This window comes from Alligator mississippiensis, chromosome 2 (assembly GCF_030867095.1).
Source record: "Alligator mississippiensis isolate rAllMis1 chromosome 2, rAllMis1, whole genome shotgun sequence".
Classification (NCBI taxonomy): Eukaryota; Metazoa; Chordata; order Crocodylia; family Alligatoridae; genus Alligator; species Alligator mississippiensis.
Window position 1 is genome coordinate 289728547 of NC_081825.1, and position 19067 is coordinate 289747613.

The following is a 19067-nucleotide window of genomic DNA, read 5'->3' on the forward strand; positions in this document are numbered from 1 at the left end:
TAAGAGGAAATTTTCCAACTATCTGAGTTGGTCTAGTAAAAGATATCAGTTACCGAAAGAACTGCCTATGCCCTTAGACCAACATGGCTACAACCTACACCCTCGTTTGCTTTAGTTAATGTGCATTAAGCCAGGCTAATATGCATTTTCCTAGTACCTCACAATGCAGGTACTAGATTTAATGTGCATTAACTAAAGCACATTAATGTACATGTATTTGCGTCAACGGGCACAACCCATTGACAACCAATTCCATTAAACTCCATCAGGTCCTGGATCAAACCCTGTTTTAGCCTGCACACTGTTGTCAGACATCTCTTAGTGCAGCTCTGCAGAAGCTGTGGAATTGGGACTGGTGGTTGTGTCCCAAACCCAGAGGCATTTCAGATGGATTATGGTTGTCATGGGAGACTTCAACAACTTCGCACGGGACGAGCGCTCGGCCAAATCCGAATGGTCGCAAAGTTTCCTCAAGTGCATGGATGAGCTCTATCTGACACAAGAAGTATACGGGCCGACAGGAGGTAAAGCGTGGCTCGACCTGGTACTGGCAACTAGGGGCGACCTAATCAGTGACCTAATGATCAAAGGCAAGTTGGGTGACAGTGACCACAAGCTGATCACCTTCACCATCTGCCGTAAAGCTGGCAAGTCAGTCAGCAGTGCAGAAGTCCTCGACTTCAGGAGAGCTGACTTTGACAAGCTTAGGAGGCTTGTTGGTGAGGCCCTAAGGGACCACGACCCAAAGGGGAGGGGAGCAACCACTCTTCCCGAACTCCTCAAGGAAGCGATCCTGGATGCACCAGCTAAGTCTATTCCATCTCAGAGGAAAGGCAGCAAAAGGGCACAGCAGCCCCCTTGGCTCTGCAGGGAACTAGTGGACCTCCTGCATCTAAAAAGAAAGGTCTACAAAGGATGGAGAATGGGATCCACCTCCAAGGAGGAATATTCTGCACTGGTCCGGACCTGCAGGGAGCGAACCAGGAAAGCCAAGGCTGCAACTGAACTCCAACTAGCTACAAGTATCAAGAACAATAAAAAGTCCTTTTTTAGATATGTGGGGAACTGGAGGAAAAACAAGGGCAACTTTGGGCCTCTGCTAAACCAGATGGGACAACTGACAACTGACACCCAGGAAAAAGCCAACTTGTAAATGGGTACTTTACGTCCGTTTTTCACCAGTCCCAAGGGACGCCTCAGCCCATTACGGGACGGGAAGGCCTGGGTGAGGGAGATTCCTTACCCTCCATCAATGCTGACCTCATGAAGGAACACCTTGAGCAGCTGGATACCTTCAAGTCAGCTGGCCCAGACAGTTTACACCCAAGGGTACTCAAGGAGCTAGCATCATAGCTCAGCCCCTGGCACGGATCTTCGAGAACTCCTGGCGCTCTGGTGAAGTGCCCGAAGACTGGAAGAAGGCCAATGTGGTGCCTATCTTCAAGAAAGGGAGGAAAGTGGATCTTATTTCCTTTATGATCAGGTGACCTATCACCTGGACAAGGGGGAGGAGATTGATGTCATATATATTGACTTTAAAAAAGCCTTCAATCTGGTATCCCATGATCATCTCTTAGCAAAACTGGCCAATTGAGGCCTCGGGTTCACCACAATCTGCTGGCTGGGGAATTGGCTCTGTGGTCGGACCCAGAGGGGGGTGGTTGATGGAAGTCAATTGTCGTGGTGTACTGGGACCAATGGGGTCCCTCAAGGCTCTGTCCTTGGACCTATATTATTCACCATCTTCATTAATGATGTGGACATTGGATTCAGAAGCAGATTGGCAAATTTGCCAATGGCACCAAACTTTGGGGTAAAGCATCCACACCTGAGGACAGGACAGCAATCCAGGCTGACCTTGACAGGCTCAGGAAATGGGCGGACAAGAACCTGATGGTGTTTAACACCAAAAAATGCAAGGTTCTCCACCTTGGGAAGAAAAACCTGCAGCGTGCTTATAGGCTCGGCAGTGCTACATTGGCTAGCACTATGGAAGAAAGAGACTTGGGGGTCAGGATTGACCACAAGATGAACATGAGCCTTCAATGTGATGCTTCTGCTAGTAAAGTGAGCAAAACGCTGGCTTGCATCCATAGATGCTTCTCAAGCAAATCCCAAGACGTCATTCTCCTGTTGTACTCAGCCTTGGTGAGGCTGCAGCTGGAGTACTGCATCCAGTTTTGGGCTCCACAATTCAAAAAGGATGTAGAGAAGCTTGAAAGAGTCCAGAGAAGAGCTACGCACATGATCAGAGGTCAGGAAAACAGACCTTATGATGAGAGGCTGAGCGCTATGGGACTCTTCAGCCTGGAAAAGTGCAGGCTCAGGGGTGATCTGGTGCCTGCCTATAAATTTATCAGGGGTGCTTATCAGGATCTGGGGGAAAGTCTGTTCACCAGGGTGACCCAAGGGATGACAAGGTCAAATGGTCACAAACTCCTTCATGACTGTTTCAGGCTGGACATAAGGAAGAACTTTGTTACTGTCCGAGCCCCCAAGGTCTGGAATAGCCTGCTGCCAGAGGTGGTTCAAGCACCCACTTTGAACAACTTCAAGAGAGATTTGGATGTTTATCTTGCTGGGATCCTATGACCCCAGCTGACTTCCTGCCTCTGGGGCAGGGGGCTGGACTTGATGATCTTCCGAGGTCCCTTCCAGCCCTAATGTCTATGAAATCTATGGATTCACGGGGGCCTAGTCACTAGGAGAGAAGGAAAAGAAGCAATTGTTGCTTTCCTTAAAGCATCAGTTGAGTAAACAGTTTGTAGGAGAAATTTTATGGATTGTCCATTTCTGGGGCTCTTTGGTGCTACTTCAGTACAAACAAATAATAAAATGCTAACGTGGGTGCAGCTGTATACTACATCTCTGAGCAAAAAAAAAGATTGCTACACAGATAGAATGGGTCAAATTCAGGCTACTGCCATTGTACCAGAAATTAAATTGATCCAGGTTTCCCATTTAATTGGGATATGTGGGCCTCCAACCTTGTATATCATTTTACACGTTTATTAGCACAGGTTAAACTTCTGGAAAAAGATGTTTTGCTCCAACTGAAAACTGAAAGTTGTATAGAATCGATAGACTAAGAATTGGTGGTCAAAGACCTCACCACAGGGCACAGTCAAATTTTAGCTTCCACGCCTAGCAACTGAATCCTGATTCATAGAACTTGGATAGTTAAAAAAACATCCCTTGAATAGTTAACATTCTGTTTAAAAAATACTCCACCCAGTACTCAGAATTAGCAACATGTAAAGGTGTAGAGGTTACTGTTTCCTGACCACATGCTATACAGAAAAGGGGTGGGATGCAAGACCTGAAAACAAATGCTAAGAAAATTAATTTTTAATTTTTACAGTGAGAGTCTTAACTGCTAACCAATAGGTATTGCAGGCTAAATCCTGAAGTACTTTCAGACCAGCCAAATTGATGATCCTACATTTCTGTGTGGTCTAAACTCTCAAGCAGCCACATGTAAGCACAACGAAAGAAGGCTGCTTTTCTACCCCTTATCAATTCATGAAATCACAGGATGGGAGGGGTCCTCAAGAGTCAAGCCAGACCAACTTCCTGCACAAATGCCAGGGGTGTTTTTTCTGCACCTACTCAGTCAGCTCTCTAGCCACCTTCATCCTGAAAACTTCCCATGAAGAGGATCCTGCAGCTTCCCTGAGGAAGCTGTTCCACTGTCCTACTCTTCTCACAGCAAAGGCATTTCCCCCCCGATTTAATCTCCATCTGCTTTGTTGTAATTGAAGCCCATTGCTTTTTGTGTTTTGCCCTCTGCATCCAAGATGAACAGTTGTTTTCCCCTTTCTTTATGGCAGCCTTTCAAACATTTGCTGCTAGCATTATCTTTACCATTATAATTCCATGAGAATGATCATTATCTGCTATCATTGTCCTTTATCTCCTTTTTGCCAAACTCAGTGCATTTCATTTCCTCAACCAGTCTTTGTACAGCATTCATGCTGACCCGGTATCATCTTTGCCACTCACCTCTGAATCTTCTCCAGGTCCTCTATCAGGGTTTCAAACATAGGAGCCAAATCCAATTCACTAGTCTGCTCTATCCAGCCTGCCAGGCTCCTGGAGGGGCAGGGAATTTGGGGGCACGGCCTGCTATGGAACCTGGGGCCCTGCTGGACATGGGCACTGCTGACAGGCAGGTGAAGAAAGGCTGTGCCAGCACAGTCCTGCTCACCCTACTGCCACAGCCACTTGCCCTCTGACTGCTGCCGCTGGCCCACTGCTTACCTTGCTGCTGCTGCTGCCCCATCACTGCTGGCACTGTTGCTGCCTCTACTGCAGTCACTGCTGGTCCCAAGGATCTGGCCCTGGGTCCAGATGTGGTCCAGACTACAGATGAGTTTGACACCCCTGCTCCACATCCTTCGTAAGATGCAAAGCCCAGAATGGCACACAGTACTTAAGCTAAGGCTTAACTGGTGCCATGTAAACTGGTACTATTGCCTCTAGTGTCTTGCATACTATGGTCCTGTTAACACAGCCCAAAATGGCATTTGTTTGGTGACTGCATCACGCTGCTGACTAATGCCGAAGGTGTGATCTACCAAAACCCCCACAACCTTCTCAGCCAAACATTTCTCAGCCAGGCACTTGGTTTTTGCCTATGTATAACCACCTTACGTGCATTTTTGTTTAATTTCACTCTGTTGGCAGTCTGAAGAACTGGGCACTAGACAAGAGCTTCTTGAATTTTAACCTTATCCTCCGAAGTGTTTCCAGGCCCTTTAAGTTCTGTGTCTGCATACTTGATCAGGAGTCTCTCTGTTCCAGCATCCAGGTCAAGAATAAAAATATTAAACAACACTGGACTATACTAGCATCATCTTCCATAGCATCATACAGTAGTAGGGCTGGAAGGGACCTCAAGAAGTCTCTGTTTCTCAACCCGTGCGTCACGACTCAAAAGTGGGTTGCAAGAATATATGAAAGGGTTGCGAACAAACTTTAAAAATGGATTCTTCTTTAAAGAAGAAAAACATGGGAAACTGTGGCTTTTAGAGGTCCAGCCTGCAAGGGGCAGCTTGGGACCCCCCCGCCCCACACATGTTACCAATAGGTTTGACAGATCTTCCCCCCCAAGGACTGACACAGCAACTTGTCCAATTTTATAGCAATCACTAGACAATACTACAGGTTTCCTCCCCATAATACAACCTGACAGTGGCTCCTTAGACATTACAGCAGTGACTTTCAGGCATATCAGGCCTTGGGTCCTCCACTGGGTATGTGGGATGTTTTATTTCTGGCTTCTCCACTGTTTGAGCAGGGACACAGCAGCCATATCTGTCCTCCCAGGGTCACAGCATACTTGAACAGTGGGGAAGCCAGAGACTAATATCTCACACACCCAGCGGAGGACTCGAGGCCTGGTACCCCCAGAAGGTCGCTGCTGTAACATCTAAAGGAGCCACTTGCCAAGTCATATTAGGGGGAGGAAACCTGTAATATTGTCTAGGGGTTACTATTAAAGTTCACTTGATACCGTATCAGACAAGTTGCCATGTCAGTCCTTGTCTAGCAAAAAGAAATCCTGTTGGTAACAACACCCATTCCCTACCCCACACATGGGGGGGCTGAAGGTAGGAGACAGTGGGTCAGGAGTGAGGAGCACTGGGTTGGGACTGGCCAATGATGTTTAGAAAAAGGTCCTGGTACAAAACAGGTTGAGAACCACTAGTCCAAACTCTGCTCAAGGCAGGAACTTCTCAATCCAAACCATCTCATAGAAGTCCTTGTGTAACCGTTCCTAAAACTACACAACAGCCCCGTTGCACACCTACAAGGCACACTGCCACAAAACACTTAGGACACTCTGTAGCAAGTGCTCACCCCAGGGGTGGTCGCAATGTCCCTGGTGCCGCTCAGTGTTGCTCACCCCAGCTCAGCTGTTCTGCTAGGAGCTCTGCTACCAGGGGCTCTTCTCTCTCTCTCTGGGTCCTGGGGCTAGACTGGCGGACCAGCTCAGGCTCTGGGCTATATGGCTCAAGTCCAGCCCCCTTCTGGTCAGGTGTTACCTTAATTGGCCCCTGCCAAACCTGCAACTTCTCTCCTCTTAAAGTGACAGGCGCACCAAGCTCCCTGTCACATACCCTAACATGCCATAGGGAAAGAACGGGGTTAGAGCACTGTCAATGTCCCACTGCTGCAAGGGTTATTAAAAGGTCTAATAAAAGATACTGGATTTACCCAAAGAACCTTGCCTACTAGGGTTGTTAAAATACACTTGAGATATCCAAAGATATCACCCCATACCCCCCACTACAGAGGAAGGCCTCACAGTCCATACTAGTCTGACCACAGGGTAAAATTCCTTCCTGACCCCAAATGTGGTGATCAGTCGGACCCCAAGCAGAAGGGCAAGACCCTTTAGCCAGGAATCTCTAGGTTTTAGTCCAAGCAGGACCACTGGCACTCCCCGGTCAAAACACCAGCCTTGACTACAGCCAACACCTAATGTTTCTGTGGAAGGTGAATCCCCCCCCCACAACATCTGTACAAAGAGAAGAAGGAACCAATTTCTTCCTAGCCCTGTGTGGGGACCAGTAAAGCCCAAAAGCGCGGGAAAACCAAACATGCTCCATTCTGTTCTGCACCCTGGGGACAGCAAACAACTCCATACATCACACACATCTATCTATGCAGTACATGCCACATTAGGTTGCACCTGTAACCCTGTACCCCTCTTCTCTCCAAAGTCATTTATGCTTGGCCGCTAGTATATATTACAGATATGAAGGGTACTAGGGCTTATATTACAAAAAATCCTTAGAGCCTAATCAGGTACCTTTCTGCTGTTGCTTCTTAGTTCTAGCTCTCTAAATAAAAGGGCAATAAGCCAACTACTGTCTGTATTAAGCTTTTCACAGACATCTAATTGACTGTATATATCGTCCTAGTCCAAAAGAAGACCGAATCTCATTTTAGAGGACAAATATAAGTTTACGCTTTCCAATGGAAGCACGTGGCTTTAGAAATCTTATGTCACATCTGAGGGATGCAAGTAACCCCAAACAAATAGATTTGTGTTGGTTACCTGCCTTCTTTATACACACATTTGGGTGGTTATTCGGAGCTTATTTTTGTAATGCATTATGGAGAATGCTCTAGGCCTGACAAACAGGAAACCTTCTGTAAAACAAAGATAAAGTAAAATGGTAATTTGTTAATGGTTTGATTCACTTGTCCATATACACAGTAGCAGCCCCTCATCCATCACAGGAAAAGGAAACAGGAAGCAGGGGAGTGGGAGGAAGTGGTAATTCTGACTGAGGTTGAATCAGGGGATAGGGTAGAGCTACTATGACCATCTCTCCAGGCTGCAGAATTATGAACAGGTGCCATGAGTCACTCAAATGTCTGCAGTAAGAATGAGTTTAGGGACCTAGGCTTACTTGCTCTGTGTCTTTCCTTACTCAAGCTGCACATAATTTCCATCATAGCTTCATTTTTTAAGTACAAGATGAAATGAATATGCCGTACTGTGGTTGAGACCATAAATGCCTTCTTGATTTGCTGGCTAAAAAGAGTTAAAACTACACTTTTATTTCAGGTTGCATAAAACATTTCATAAAGGCCAGAATGAATTGTTTACTTTTGTTTTTAGGTTTAGGTTGTTTAATTTTGTTTCTAGGTTCTTTCACCTTTAAAAACAATTACAGTATGGAAATCTTGAAGTACTCTGTTGTTTTACAATGAAAATTAAAAGTTGTTTTGGGTTTGGTTTTTTTAAACTTTTTTTCCAGGATTTTTTTCCCCATAAACAATTAGATCCATCCAATATGAATTTGTGAATTGTTTTGGCTGCTCTGCATGCATAGTTTTCAGCAAGAAAACCTTGCATTCAGGAAAACAAATTGCCCAGTCTAATTCTAAACTCTCCTGTGTAGCTGTAGTAGAAATGGGCAGGATGTCTGAGCAGCTCTTATATTCTTGGGGATGTCTCTTCTAGCGCCAAGTGTCTGAGGCAGACTAGGAGGACAGTGAGGACATAGGCAGATCTAGGATTGTGAAAAGTGGGGGTAGATGGTGTGGGGTATCATCACATATAACACAACACACATTTTTCTCCAGTTAAAAAATAAACTAAAAGCTTCACTAATCGGTAGGGGCCTAGAGCTATACTATTCAATTTAAGATTGAAGCAAAAAAAAGCCCCAAACTTTTTTGGACTGTGTATTAATTTGCTATATATACACAGATAGACAGATAGATGGATAAAACCACAACAAACTAGGCAAAAAGAATCCAAAGATGTCATTTCATTAGTCCTGGAGTCATTATAGCTAAATGTAAGTCTCTCCTTCAGATTCATAAAACAAAATCAAGCCTTCATGAGCATTTGGACAGTGCCTCCAATGCTTCATTGAAAGTGATTTCCACACCTAAGCTAACGTTCACCTGAGTTAATATTTCCACACCTGAATGAATTCTTTTAGCTAAAGTTAAAAAACAATCTGCAGGGCTGTGAAATGGGAGCTTCATTACTAGGAGCAGCTAACAGACTGTGAATAATTTGAAGTAAAGTTTGTATATGAATAGAGTTATAACATTGCCCAATCAATATCCTTGATCTGGTTTGTTCTACAGTTCATCTGTATTTTAAATGATAACTGGGTGTGTGTATATATACCTATCTATATAATCTATGTCCTTACCCTTTAATGGTTTTGTTGTAATAATAAATCTGTATATAGTTAAGTAATTGATTGACTGGACCTGACTCTATAGGGGACGGAGGTGGCTGCTGGGCTGTTGTGTCCCTCCGCAGCACACTGCCCTGCCAAAAACTCCCTAAACTGGAGGGGGAAGTCAAATCCGTGTACAGCCAGGCTACACATTGTAGAAAGACTCTTGCATATAGGTCTGATGTTTGAATTCTGTCTCTCCCTCTAGCTTGACAGGTCACCTCAGGCAAGTCTTTTGCTTCTCAGTATCTTAGCTTCCCCTTCTCTAAAATGTGGAACACAAAGAAAACTTGCTTCTTTGTAAAGTATTTTAAGATCTATGGGCAAATCTATACTATTACATGAGTGGTAAATGCTTTGGTATACTTGTGTAAAAAAAGTTGAAGGTCTTGACCCTAGTCGCGGCTGGCAGGACTAAGGCAGGCCAGCTTCTATAGTCAGCAGCCCACAAAGAGAGATACAGTTAGTGTGGCATCCTGGCCACCTTTAATTCCCCAGCCCAAATAACCCATTCACAGTGGGCGCATCTACACAAGATGTCTAACTGCGTGGTAGCCTAGTTTACTGCATAGTAAATGTGCACATCTACACATCCATGTGCTTACTGCACAGTAAAAATGCTTAATCACAAGTAAATTTGCTACCTGCAAATACAAGTAGCAAATTTAGGCAGAATTAGTTACTATGCAGTTATTCATGTGTAGACACGACCCGGGAGCAAGCAAGATACAACCCAAATCGAATCAGGGACTAAAGCTTCGCACAGCCCTAGTTGCCATGAGTGACCGCAATCATTAGTCCAGCAGTGCCCGTGAGTCTATCCCCTTTACGAGGCAACAGGCCGCCATCCTTGTGACCCAGGACCCAGGCCACAGCCGTGCTGTCTACAGCAGCATAGGTGGCCTGCCCAAGCCCCTGCCCTGACCTGGCCTCTGGAGGAGGGCCCCTCAGGTGTCCAGTGGCCTATCCCACTGAGCTCCCGAGCTGCAGTCTCCACCAGCAGGACAGGGAGCCTGGGCCAGGGCCTGCCTCACCAGCTCCTCAGCCCTAGAACCAGCCATGAGGAATAGCTGGCCATGACATCGTTGGCCGCCACCAGCGTCAGCTCCAGCTCCTCCCCAGAGGAGGCCACCTGTCAGGTGCCTGCACACTGTGCCCCATCATCCAAGGACACTGCATGGTGCCGCACGCCATAGCCAGCAGCCAGGACTGAGCAGAGCCACCAGCCATGCCAGCCACAGCTATTTGGTAAGGCCTGCATTGGGGAGAGGCCCTCCCCACCTTGGCCCCTGCCCCTGCCCCTGGCTGAGCCAGCCTGTTCACCTCCCCTGGCCCCGGGTGGGTGGAGCACGTTGCCTGTGAAGACACACAGGACTGCACAAACTAGGATTTCCGGGCACAGCTCCTGGCCCTGGAGCACAAGTGGCTTGACTTGCTCCAGGAACAGAAAGCCATCCTGGCCAGGGCAGTGCAGGCCACGGATGATGACCAGCAGCTGCTGGACACTGTTCTGGCCCTGGCAGCCACCTTCATGTCACCTGCTGCCCGGCCCCCAACCCTAGCCCTGCCTGAATCCTGGCAGCTGCCCACCCAGCAGCAGACCCCCGCCTGGGCCTGGTCAGAGGTCCTGTGCCACCTCCAGCAGACAGGAGCCCCTGCCTTAGACCCCACCCTGGGTCCAGCGGTACCCAGACCCCCTGCCTGGCCCCAGCCCTGCCACTCACCCTGGCTCCATGTGGAGCTGCCTGCAGTAGGGCCAGGACCACACGCTGGCCCTGCTGGACCTGGACACTGCCTGTCAGAGGAGTAGCTGCCCATGGTGGGGGACAAACAACTGCTGTCACCCCTGGGTGAGACCCCCCCCCTCTGCATTAGCTGTGGCATCTGTACCCACAAGGGACCAGCCAGAGGCTGGGGTGCTGGCTGCCTGCCCACAGGCTCTGTCCACTAGACATCTCCACCCCACACTCCTTAACCCTGGGATGGCCCACAAAGGACACTGTAAATAATTTTCATGGCAAAGAGTGTTTTTTTTATTGTTGGTGGATGGTTTGGGTGGTGGAGGAGCTCTGTTTGCTGAGTGGGGAGGGGTTTTCTGCTTGTTGGGAAGGGAGGGGTGCTGTGGTTGATGTGAAGGAAATAAAATCTTGATCTTGTGAGATGTGTGTGCAGTACGCGTGGTGCTGGGGGGTGGGCAGGGGAGGTAGGGGGTCCATAGGCCAGGGTGCAGGTAAGCTAGAGTGGAGAGGGCTGGACAAGGTGGTCTGCCAGGGCCTCCCACACCCAGTGCCCTGGTCCCCACTGGCAGGTGCACAGGTCTCCTGGGGCTTCCTGCTGCCTAGTCTCTGCATGTGTAGACATCTGCCTGGGAATGCTTAATCTGCAGAAGTTTACTCCAAAGTAAGCTGGGTCCGGATGAAATGCACGTGTAAACGCACCCAGTGAGGAGCAGTCTTCAGCTCAAATCCAAATACATACCTCTGGAGCTGTAGTGATGTCCCTCTGGCCCCGCAGCAATTATGTTTTGTGTAACAAACACGGGGTAAAAGTCAGGATTCACTGAATTTAAAGTTAAGAGTCCTAACGATTTCAGCCTGGCTAGGGTATCACAGTGCCTCACCCTATGCACGTTTCAGACATCCATACCATCTCAACAGCCATTAGCTAATCCACTTCCTTCTTTGTCGTGGCCCAGTTTAGAAACGTGCAGAGACACAGGCAGAAAATTATGAGACAGTCTGATTACTCATTTGCTTTCACCCCATGTAGAAATACATGACAGATACAAGGGTCAAAGTTAGGGTTGGCTCCTTGGGCTGCTAAGAACCATGTGCCCTAGAAAGAAGCAGCACAGGAAAATAGGAATTCTGACCTCTGCCCTGACTACAGGGGATCCCTGCCAGTGGGAGGGAAAAACTGCAGTACCTGTAAAGGCCAACTGGGAAAACTAACGCAGACACAGAAGGTCCCAGTTATCTAACAGTATGTCCTGGTTATTTATGCAAATTCTCCATAAGTGCATGCCATTGGGTTTACGGCCTTTGCGTATGTCAGTGGGTGCTGCCACCAACATGATATGTGCATTTTCAGATGCCCTCAAGAAATTTGATGCTAAGGCCCATTTTCTGGTCTGCTTCTAAGGTATTAAGCTTATGTCTGCACACCATGGAAGAGGTATGCCCCCTTGCATGTTCCAAAGGCAGAAATGCATAAGCAGGGCTGTTCTGGGATGTCCCTTTGTGCCTATTCCTGTCATGTTGGTACCTAGCCTGCTTAAGAACAGCTACCTGGGATCACTCTGGAGTGGCTTCACTAGCATATTTTTGCATTTGGAGTGCATGAGTGGAAGAGGGTGGGTGGGACATACCTGAGGAATATCCCTGCTGGGATTCACTGCACACATACCCTTAGTGGCACTTACATGATTTTTAGGTGTCTTGGTCAGCCTTGCCTACCTGTGTTGTCAACAAAACTAATCTGTCAAAATGCCTGATCCCAGATATCAAGATAGCACAAGGGAATCTTGGAAGGGCCAATCACTGTTACAAGTTGAGGCCCAGATGTTATATTATGGTAACACACAGAAGCCCTGGTTATAGACCAGCACTCCTTTGCACTAGCTCCTGTCCAAACATGGAACAAAAAGATAATTCCTGGTAGGTACCAAAGACGTATGGGCTCCAACTTAGTGTGACACTTCAAGATATGTCCACACTTTATGGTGTGGACATATGAACAAGTTACTTGAAGGAGAAATGGCAGGAAGTGGGGTTGGGAGTTATATGAACATCGGCTGCTCCATGGTATCTGCCCATGTACACACTTTAACCTTGTCAGAAGTGACAACTGCGGTACCTTACCCACCTTTTACTGAGGCTATGGGTTGGTTGATTTTCATTTACTGCAGGGTAAGAACCTGTTAACGGACCATTACTATGGAGCAACAGGTGCACAGGGATTCTTCATCCCTTTTCTGCCCACACTGTAAGCCCACATTAAGCAAGTGCTTAAGTGCTTTACTGAATGGGGACTGTAAGGAGTTTGAGTTGACCTGCCTTACTAAACTAATTCTTATTAGAGCAAAATTGGTGCCTATTAACACATGTCTGTGTAGTTAAAAAATGATTTTCATCCAAGTGGATCTTCCTTCAGCTGTGGAGATTTCAACTAATCCTGCTGCTTTGAACTCTAACAACACAGTGTGCTGCATGTCTATAAAAGTGTCTTTCTCTGTTTTCCATGAGATATTAGTTGTTTTTTATAAAATGTGTTATATGTGGCATGCCTCTTCTTCCATATTTTTGTCATAACTGATGGTTCAGGCATGATTGTTATCAAAACCATATAGCTACAGGTATTTTCTATTACAACATAGTCTTTAATTTATCCACTAGAGGGCTTTTATACAGTCTGTCTTATTTCCAATTATACGAACAAAAACATTCCTCTTGTGGCCAGTGCCAAAATTCTTTCAAAACGGGCTGGTGCAGGTTTGATACATAGTCTTCCAAGCTGAATCCATTATTTCGGGAGTTAAGAAAAGGAACTTTTCATATCTGAAGCCCTATCAAAATTGGCTGCAAAGAAAAAAAAGGTAAAATTCAATGCAAAGTGCAAACATAGCACTTTAAAAGTCTACTAACAATTTAACTACTACTATGTTGAATAAACAAATCAGCCAGAATTAAAATACAGGAATTTACTTGGTCTTGGCCTTTTTTGTTGCATCTCCTAGACTACAGAGGATTCTTAATTATTAACTTGAGCGATGTTCAAAGTCTGGCAATGAATATCAGTTCACTTTTATTTTAGCATTTGTTTGGGAGTTGATTTACAGTATAATTAGAGGGACTTTCCAGATGAGAAAGAGTAAGCCAGGAAACACTCACAAAGCTGGGTTCCAAATAAAGAAAATAGGATGACAGTTCCTTCTCTTAGCTGCTGTTGCAAACGGCTGTCTGAGGTTGGGGTGGGATTAGAATAAGATGAAGATAAAAGGAAGTGAAAGGTCTGAAAGTTTACAAGGAATTGGGGGAAGCCCGCCTCTTTCAAGATCATATGGTGACTACAAACCAGATGTGGTAATTACGATGACAAGAATTAAAGAAAACCCCTGTTTAGATTTCCATTATTGACATAAGTGAACCCGACTGTCACCTAGACTCATGCCCTGTAAACTGAACTGAGACCAACAGAGTTTTTCTAGGCTATTCTCATTAAGGATCCAGTTCTGTGCAGTTACTTTGAACAGGGACTCTGGATATTTACAAGTTTTATCACATCAAGACAAAGGAAGACTGAATTTCCTTCCTTCCTCTTGTCTCATAGTCCAATGACTAAAATGAGCTATGTACTCTAATTCTCACTGTTGTGCTCTGTTGTGTATTTTGGGATATATTGCCTTTAGATCCCAAATGCTCCATGCTGTGTGACATCATCCAGGCACTTCCTACACAGTCTGCCTCTTGGTCTGCTGCCTTGTCCCACGATGGCCCTTAGCAGGTGGTCACCCCATTCAAGTTCTCAGCACCCTGGTTGAGAATCACTGAGCTCCAGCTTTTCCTTACTGTCACATCCAAGACAGTATCTTTCACATGGCCCTTTTTCTAAAGAAATACTGTTGTCAGCTGATGAGACTACATTTTAGAAGCCGACAATACTTTTGCCTTGGCTTTCTTGGAGGCCATGTTTCTGCTGCACGAAGCAAGATTGAGAATATGCATATCTCAAGCAGCTTGTGCACCTCTTGTATTCTCTGCCTTGTCCTGCTTGTAGGACTGAGTCAATAGTTTTTTTATATATATAAATAATAGATTATATCTTATTCTAATGACTGGAGCCAAAAGAAAAAGCAAGAGAAGCTATTTTTTCTCTCTCTCTCACTACATCTAGGTGTGAGTGGAAACAGGGATGATGTGTCATCTCATGGAAAGATCTTTAAACCCAAACAGTTCAGACTAACATTCAGACATTGCTCTGAATGTGTGTTTCTTCTATCAGACATATCTAAATGAAAAACGAAACCTGAAATTTAGTTCATGCCTTGTAACCTTTGCATAAAATATCTGGAGCAGGGGAAATACCTTACCTTGCCCTATGGTGTGGAAATTTGTAAATAAGTACTTAAAATGTGTCTGAGGCAGGAGAGAATAGAGAAAGAGGGTGCACCCACATGGGAAAAAGAAACCTGTTTCTCAAGTTTCTTGCTTGCTAGCCAGAAGGCATTGATGTAGAGTCTGTCTGGCTTTCACAGGTGGAATGAGGGCTTACGTGAAGGATAAGTTTTGTCCAATTTTAAAGCCCCTGCCAGAATTCTGTAAATGGCTCTCACAGGAGCTGAGAAATGGGCTCAAGAAATAGGGGACCATCCCAAGAAAAGAAAGAGCAGCAGGACATAGAATCCAAGGCCAAATAAGGAGCTGGAGAAGCACAGGGACCATGTCTGCACCATCTCAACACTGCCCTATGACATGTGCTGCACTGAGCTATCATAGTTTCATAGTTTCATAGTAGGTAGGGTCAGAAGGGACCTGAGCAGATCATCAAGTCTGACCCCCTGCAATGGCAGGAAAGAGTACTGGGGTCAAACAACCCCAGCGAGGTGTTCGTCTAACCTCCTCTTAAAGACCCCCAGGGTAGGAGCCAGCACCACTTCTCTTGGAAGTTGGTTCCAGATCCTAGCCGCCCTGACAGTGAAGTAGTGCCTCCTGATGTCTAGCCTGAATGTACCCTCTGCCAGCTTGTGACCATTATTTCTTGTCACTCCTGGGAGTGCTCAGGGGAACAGGGACTCCCCCAATGCTTCCTGGTGCCCCCTGACTAGTTTGTAACAGGCCACTAGATCCTCCCTCAGCCTTCTCTTGTGGAGGCTGAACAGGTTTAGGTCCTGTAGCCTCTGCTCGTAGGGCCTGCCCTGCTGCCCCTGATCATGCGAATGGCCCTCCTCTGGACCCTCTCAATGCTGTCCACATCCCTCCTGAAGTGCGGCGCCCAGAACTGGATGCAGTACTTCAACTGCGGCCTGACCAATGTTGCATAGAGGGGGAGGATCACCTCCTTGGACCTGCTTGAGATGCACCTGTGGATGCAGGACAAGGTGCGGTTAAGCCTTCCTTACCGCATCCCCACTTTGTCAGCCCACGTTCATTTTGGCATCAATAATGACTCCAAGATCCTTTTCTGCCTCCGCACTGACAAGAAGGGAGTTCCCCAGCCTGTAGGTATGCTGCTGGTTCTTCCTCCCCAGGTGCAGCACCTTGCACTTGTCAGTGTTGAAACCCATCCTGTTCTCATCTGCCCACCCCTGTAACCTGTCCAGGTCCAATTACAGCCTATTCCTTCCTTCTAGCATGCCCACATCCCCCCACATCTTCGTGTCATCTGCAAATTTGAATAGGGTGCTTTTTACCCCCTCGTCCAAGTCACTGATGATGTTGAACAGTGCGGGCCCAAGGACCAAGCCCTGGGGGACCCCACTGCCCACATCCCTCCAGGTCGAAAATGACCCGTCCACCACCACTCTCTGGGCGCAGCCCTCCAGCCAGTTAGTGACCCATTTGACTGTGTGGGTGTTGACGCTACAGTCCACTAGTTTTTTAATGCGAATGGGGTGAGAGACAGTGCTGAAGGCCTTCCTGATGTCCAGAAAGACTACGTCCACTGCTACCCTTGTGTCTAAGGATGCTGTGATCTGGTCATAGAAGGCCACCAGGTTGGTCTGACAGGACCTGCCTCTAATGAACCCATGTTGGTTGCCCCTAAGCATAATCTCCCCTGCTGGCCCCTCATGGACATGCACCAGGATAATTCTCTCAAAAAGCTTACCCAGGATGAAAGTAAGACTAACTGGCCTATAGTTTTCTGGGTCCTCCTTCCTCCCTTTTTTGAAAATGGGAACCACATTGGCCCTTTTTCCAGTCCTCTGGCACCACACCAGAGTACCACGAGTGCTTGTAAAGCCGTGCCAGGGGTCCCGCAATGACCTCTGCTAATTCTCTCAGCACTCTGGGGTGGAGATCGTCAGGACCAGCTGATTTAAATACGTCCAGTCCCTCCAGAAGTTTCCTTACTAGATGTTCACTGACCCTAGGCCTAGGTGCGCCTCCCCTGGGGCCTGAGGAGGTCCCGGCGGATGGGCTGATCTGGTCTCTGCTCAGGAAAATGGAGGCAAAGAAATCATTAAATAGGTTAGCCTTGTCATCTGGTGCAATAACCAGATTTCTTAGCGTGTCTTGCAGGGACCCCACATTACCCGGTACCTTCTTTTTACCCCCTATGTATTTAAAAAAGGATTTCTTGTTGTCCTTGTTCCAGGTCGCTAGTCCCAGTTCCATCTCCGCCTTGGCCTTCCTGACCACCCCCCTGCAGCCCTGAGCAACCGAGGTATAGTCCTCCCTGGTGATGGCCCCTCCCTTCCATTGGGTGTATGCCTCCCTTTTAGCTTGGAGATGTTTCTGGATGCTTTTGGTGAGCCATGGGGGCTTTTGCACCCTCTTGCCCCCTTTGATCCTTGTTGGGATTACCTCCCTTTGGGCTTGGAGGATTGTCTCCTTAAGAAACGACCGCTTTTCTTGGACACCCAACTCCCCTCCCCTCCAGGACCTCAGTACCTCCCCAACTATTTTTTGTTCCTCATTGAAATCTGCCCTCCTGAAGTCCAGGGCTGCTGCCTTGCTGCAGGATTTTGCCACCTTGCGCTGGATGGTGAATTCCAGCAGGCAATGATCACTGTCGCCCAGGTGGTTGAGCACCCGCAGTCCCCCCACCAGGTCGTCGCCCATGGCCAGCACCAGATCCAACAAGGCGTCTCCCCTGGTGGGGCTGTGCACTTCCTGAGCTAGATGGAGGTCCTGTATCTCAGCTAGGAACCTACGTGAGTGGTCAGACCTGGCTGACTGCTCTTCCCAGCAGATGTCTGGAAAGTTCAGGTCACCCCTGATGACGTCGTTTGACCTAACTACCTCCGTGAGCTGACTTAAGAATTCCTGGTCTAGCTCTTCCCCTTGGTTGGGTGGTCTGTAGTAGACCCCCCCGTTAAGTCCCTTTCCCCTCGACTCCCTTGTATTCTAACCCAGAGCACTTCAGTGTGCCCATCTGACCTTGTGCTACTAGATGAGGATGTGTGTTCCTCCTTGACGTAGAGCGCCACACCCCCACCTTTCCTCCCTGTCCTATCCCTCCTGTACAGCCTATAGCCCTTGATATTCACCGCCCAGTCATGCGTTGGGTCCCATCATGTTTCTGTGAGCCCCACTATGCCTGGCTTGGTGTCAGCTAGCAGGAGGGTAAATCCCTCCTGCTTGTTCCCCATACTACGAGCGTTTGTGTAGAAGCATTTGAGGCCTCCTGAAGATGTGTGCACTGGCCCCCTAATCTTAGTACTGCCCAGGCCCCAGTTGCTTACCTGGCTATTCATTCTGCTCGTCGTTGGTCCAGGCTGGGCTGTTCTTGTGGGTGTCGCTTGGTTTATTGGTCCAAGGCTTCCTCCGCCCTCATCTTCCCCATCCCCTGACGAGCCTAGTTTAAAGCCTGCCAGAGGAGATCTGCCAACCTAGAAGAGAACACACACTTACCTTTGGGGGAAAGGTGAAGCCCATCCCACCCGAGCATGTCTCTCGTCCTGATGTGTGGGTCGTTGTCTAAGAAGGTGAAGCCTGCCTCGAGACACCATTCCTGAAGCCGCCAGTTGGTCTCTCTGATGCAGGTCTCATGTCGTCTTCCACGTCTGCTCACTAGTAGGGCAGAGGAGAATACCACCTGTGCTCCTATCTCCCTCAGCACACCCCCAGAGCATGGTAGTCCACCATCAGGTGATCAGGGCTTCTCCTGGCCGCATCATTAGTACCCACATGGCATAGGACCATGGGGTAGTAATTGGTGGGCTGGATCATGGCCTGGATCATCCCCGTCACGTCCTGAATCTTTGCTCCAGGGAGGCAGTAGACCTCACGTGTTGAGGGGTCCTGGCGACAGATGGGGCCGTCTGTACCTCTCAGGATGGAGTTGCCTATGACGAACACTCGACGCTTCCTCCTCCGGGTCTGCTTGGCTCTTTTGGCCTGTTCAGAGCATGAAGAGAGTGGAGATGCCTCCTCACTGGAGGTTTCCTCCTCTCCTCCCTTCTCCTGCAGTGTTGCCAGGGCCTCATACCCGTTATCCAGCCGGACTGGAGGAACTGGTACCGCTTTGCTGTGAGCAGCCCTGGTTTTGAATGTGACCGTCTGCCACTCAGCAGTGGAGGGCACCTCCCGGGGTGCTTCTTCCTTGGATGCATGACCCTGCAGGGAAAGGAAATAACCATCAATTTCATCCTCCGCCTCCCTGATTCCCCTCAGCCTGCTAACCTCTTCC

General features: G+C 47.7%; 1 protein-coding gene across 3 annotated transcripts in view; it reads right to left on the reverse strand.

Annotated features, from left to right (window-relative positions):
- GPR132 (G protein-coupled receptor 132) overlaps positions 1-18988 on the reverse strand; it is a 54652-nt gene extending 35664 nt beyond the window's left edge. For 2 of the 3 annotated variants that reach the window (XM_019480021.2, XM_059723296.1), the window contains exons 1-2: positions 18867-18988; positions 18121-18775 (exon numbers count right to left, since the gene is read on the reverse strand). The gene's annotated coding sequence lies outside the window, so the exon portion shown is untranslated. Of the gene's footprint in view, positions 1-18120 lie in introns of all 3 variants that reach the window. The other variant, XM_006268019.4, reaches the window with a different exon arrangement.
- Positions 18989-19067: the final 79 nt, after the last annotated feature.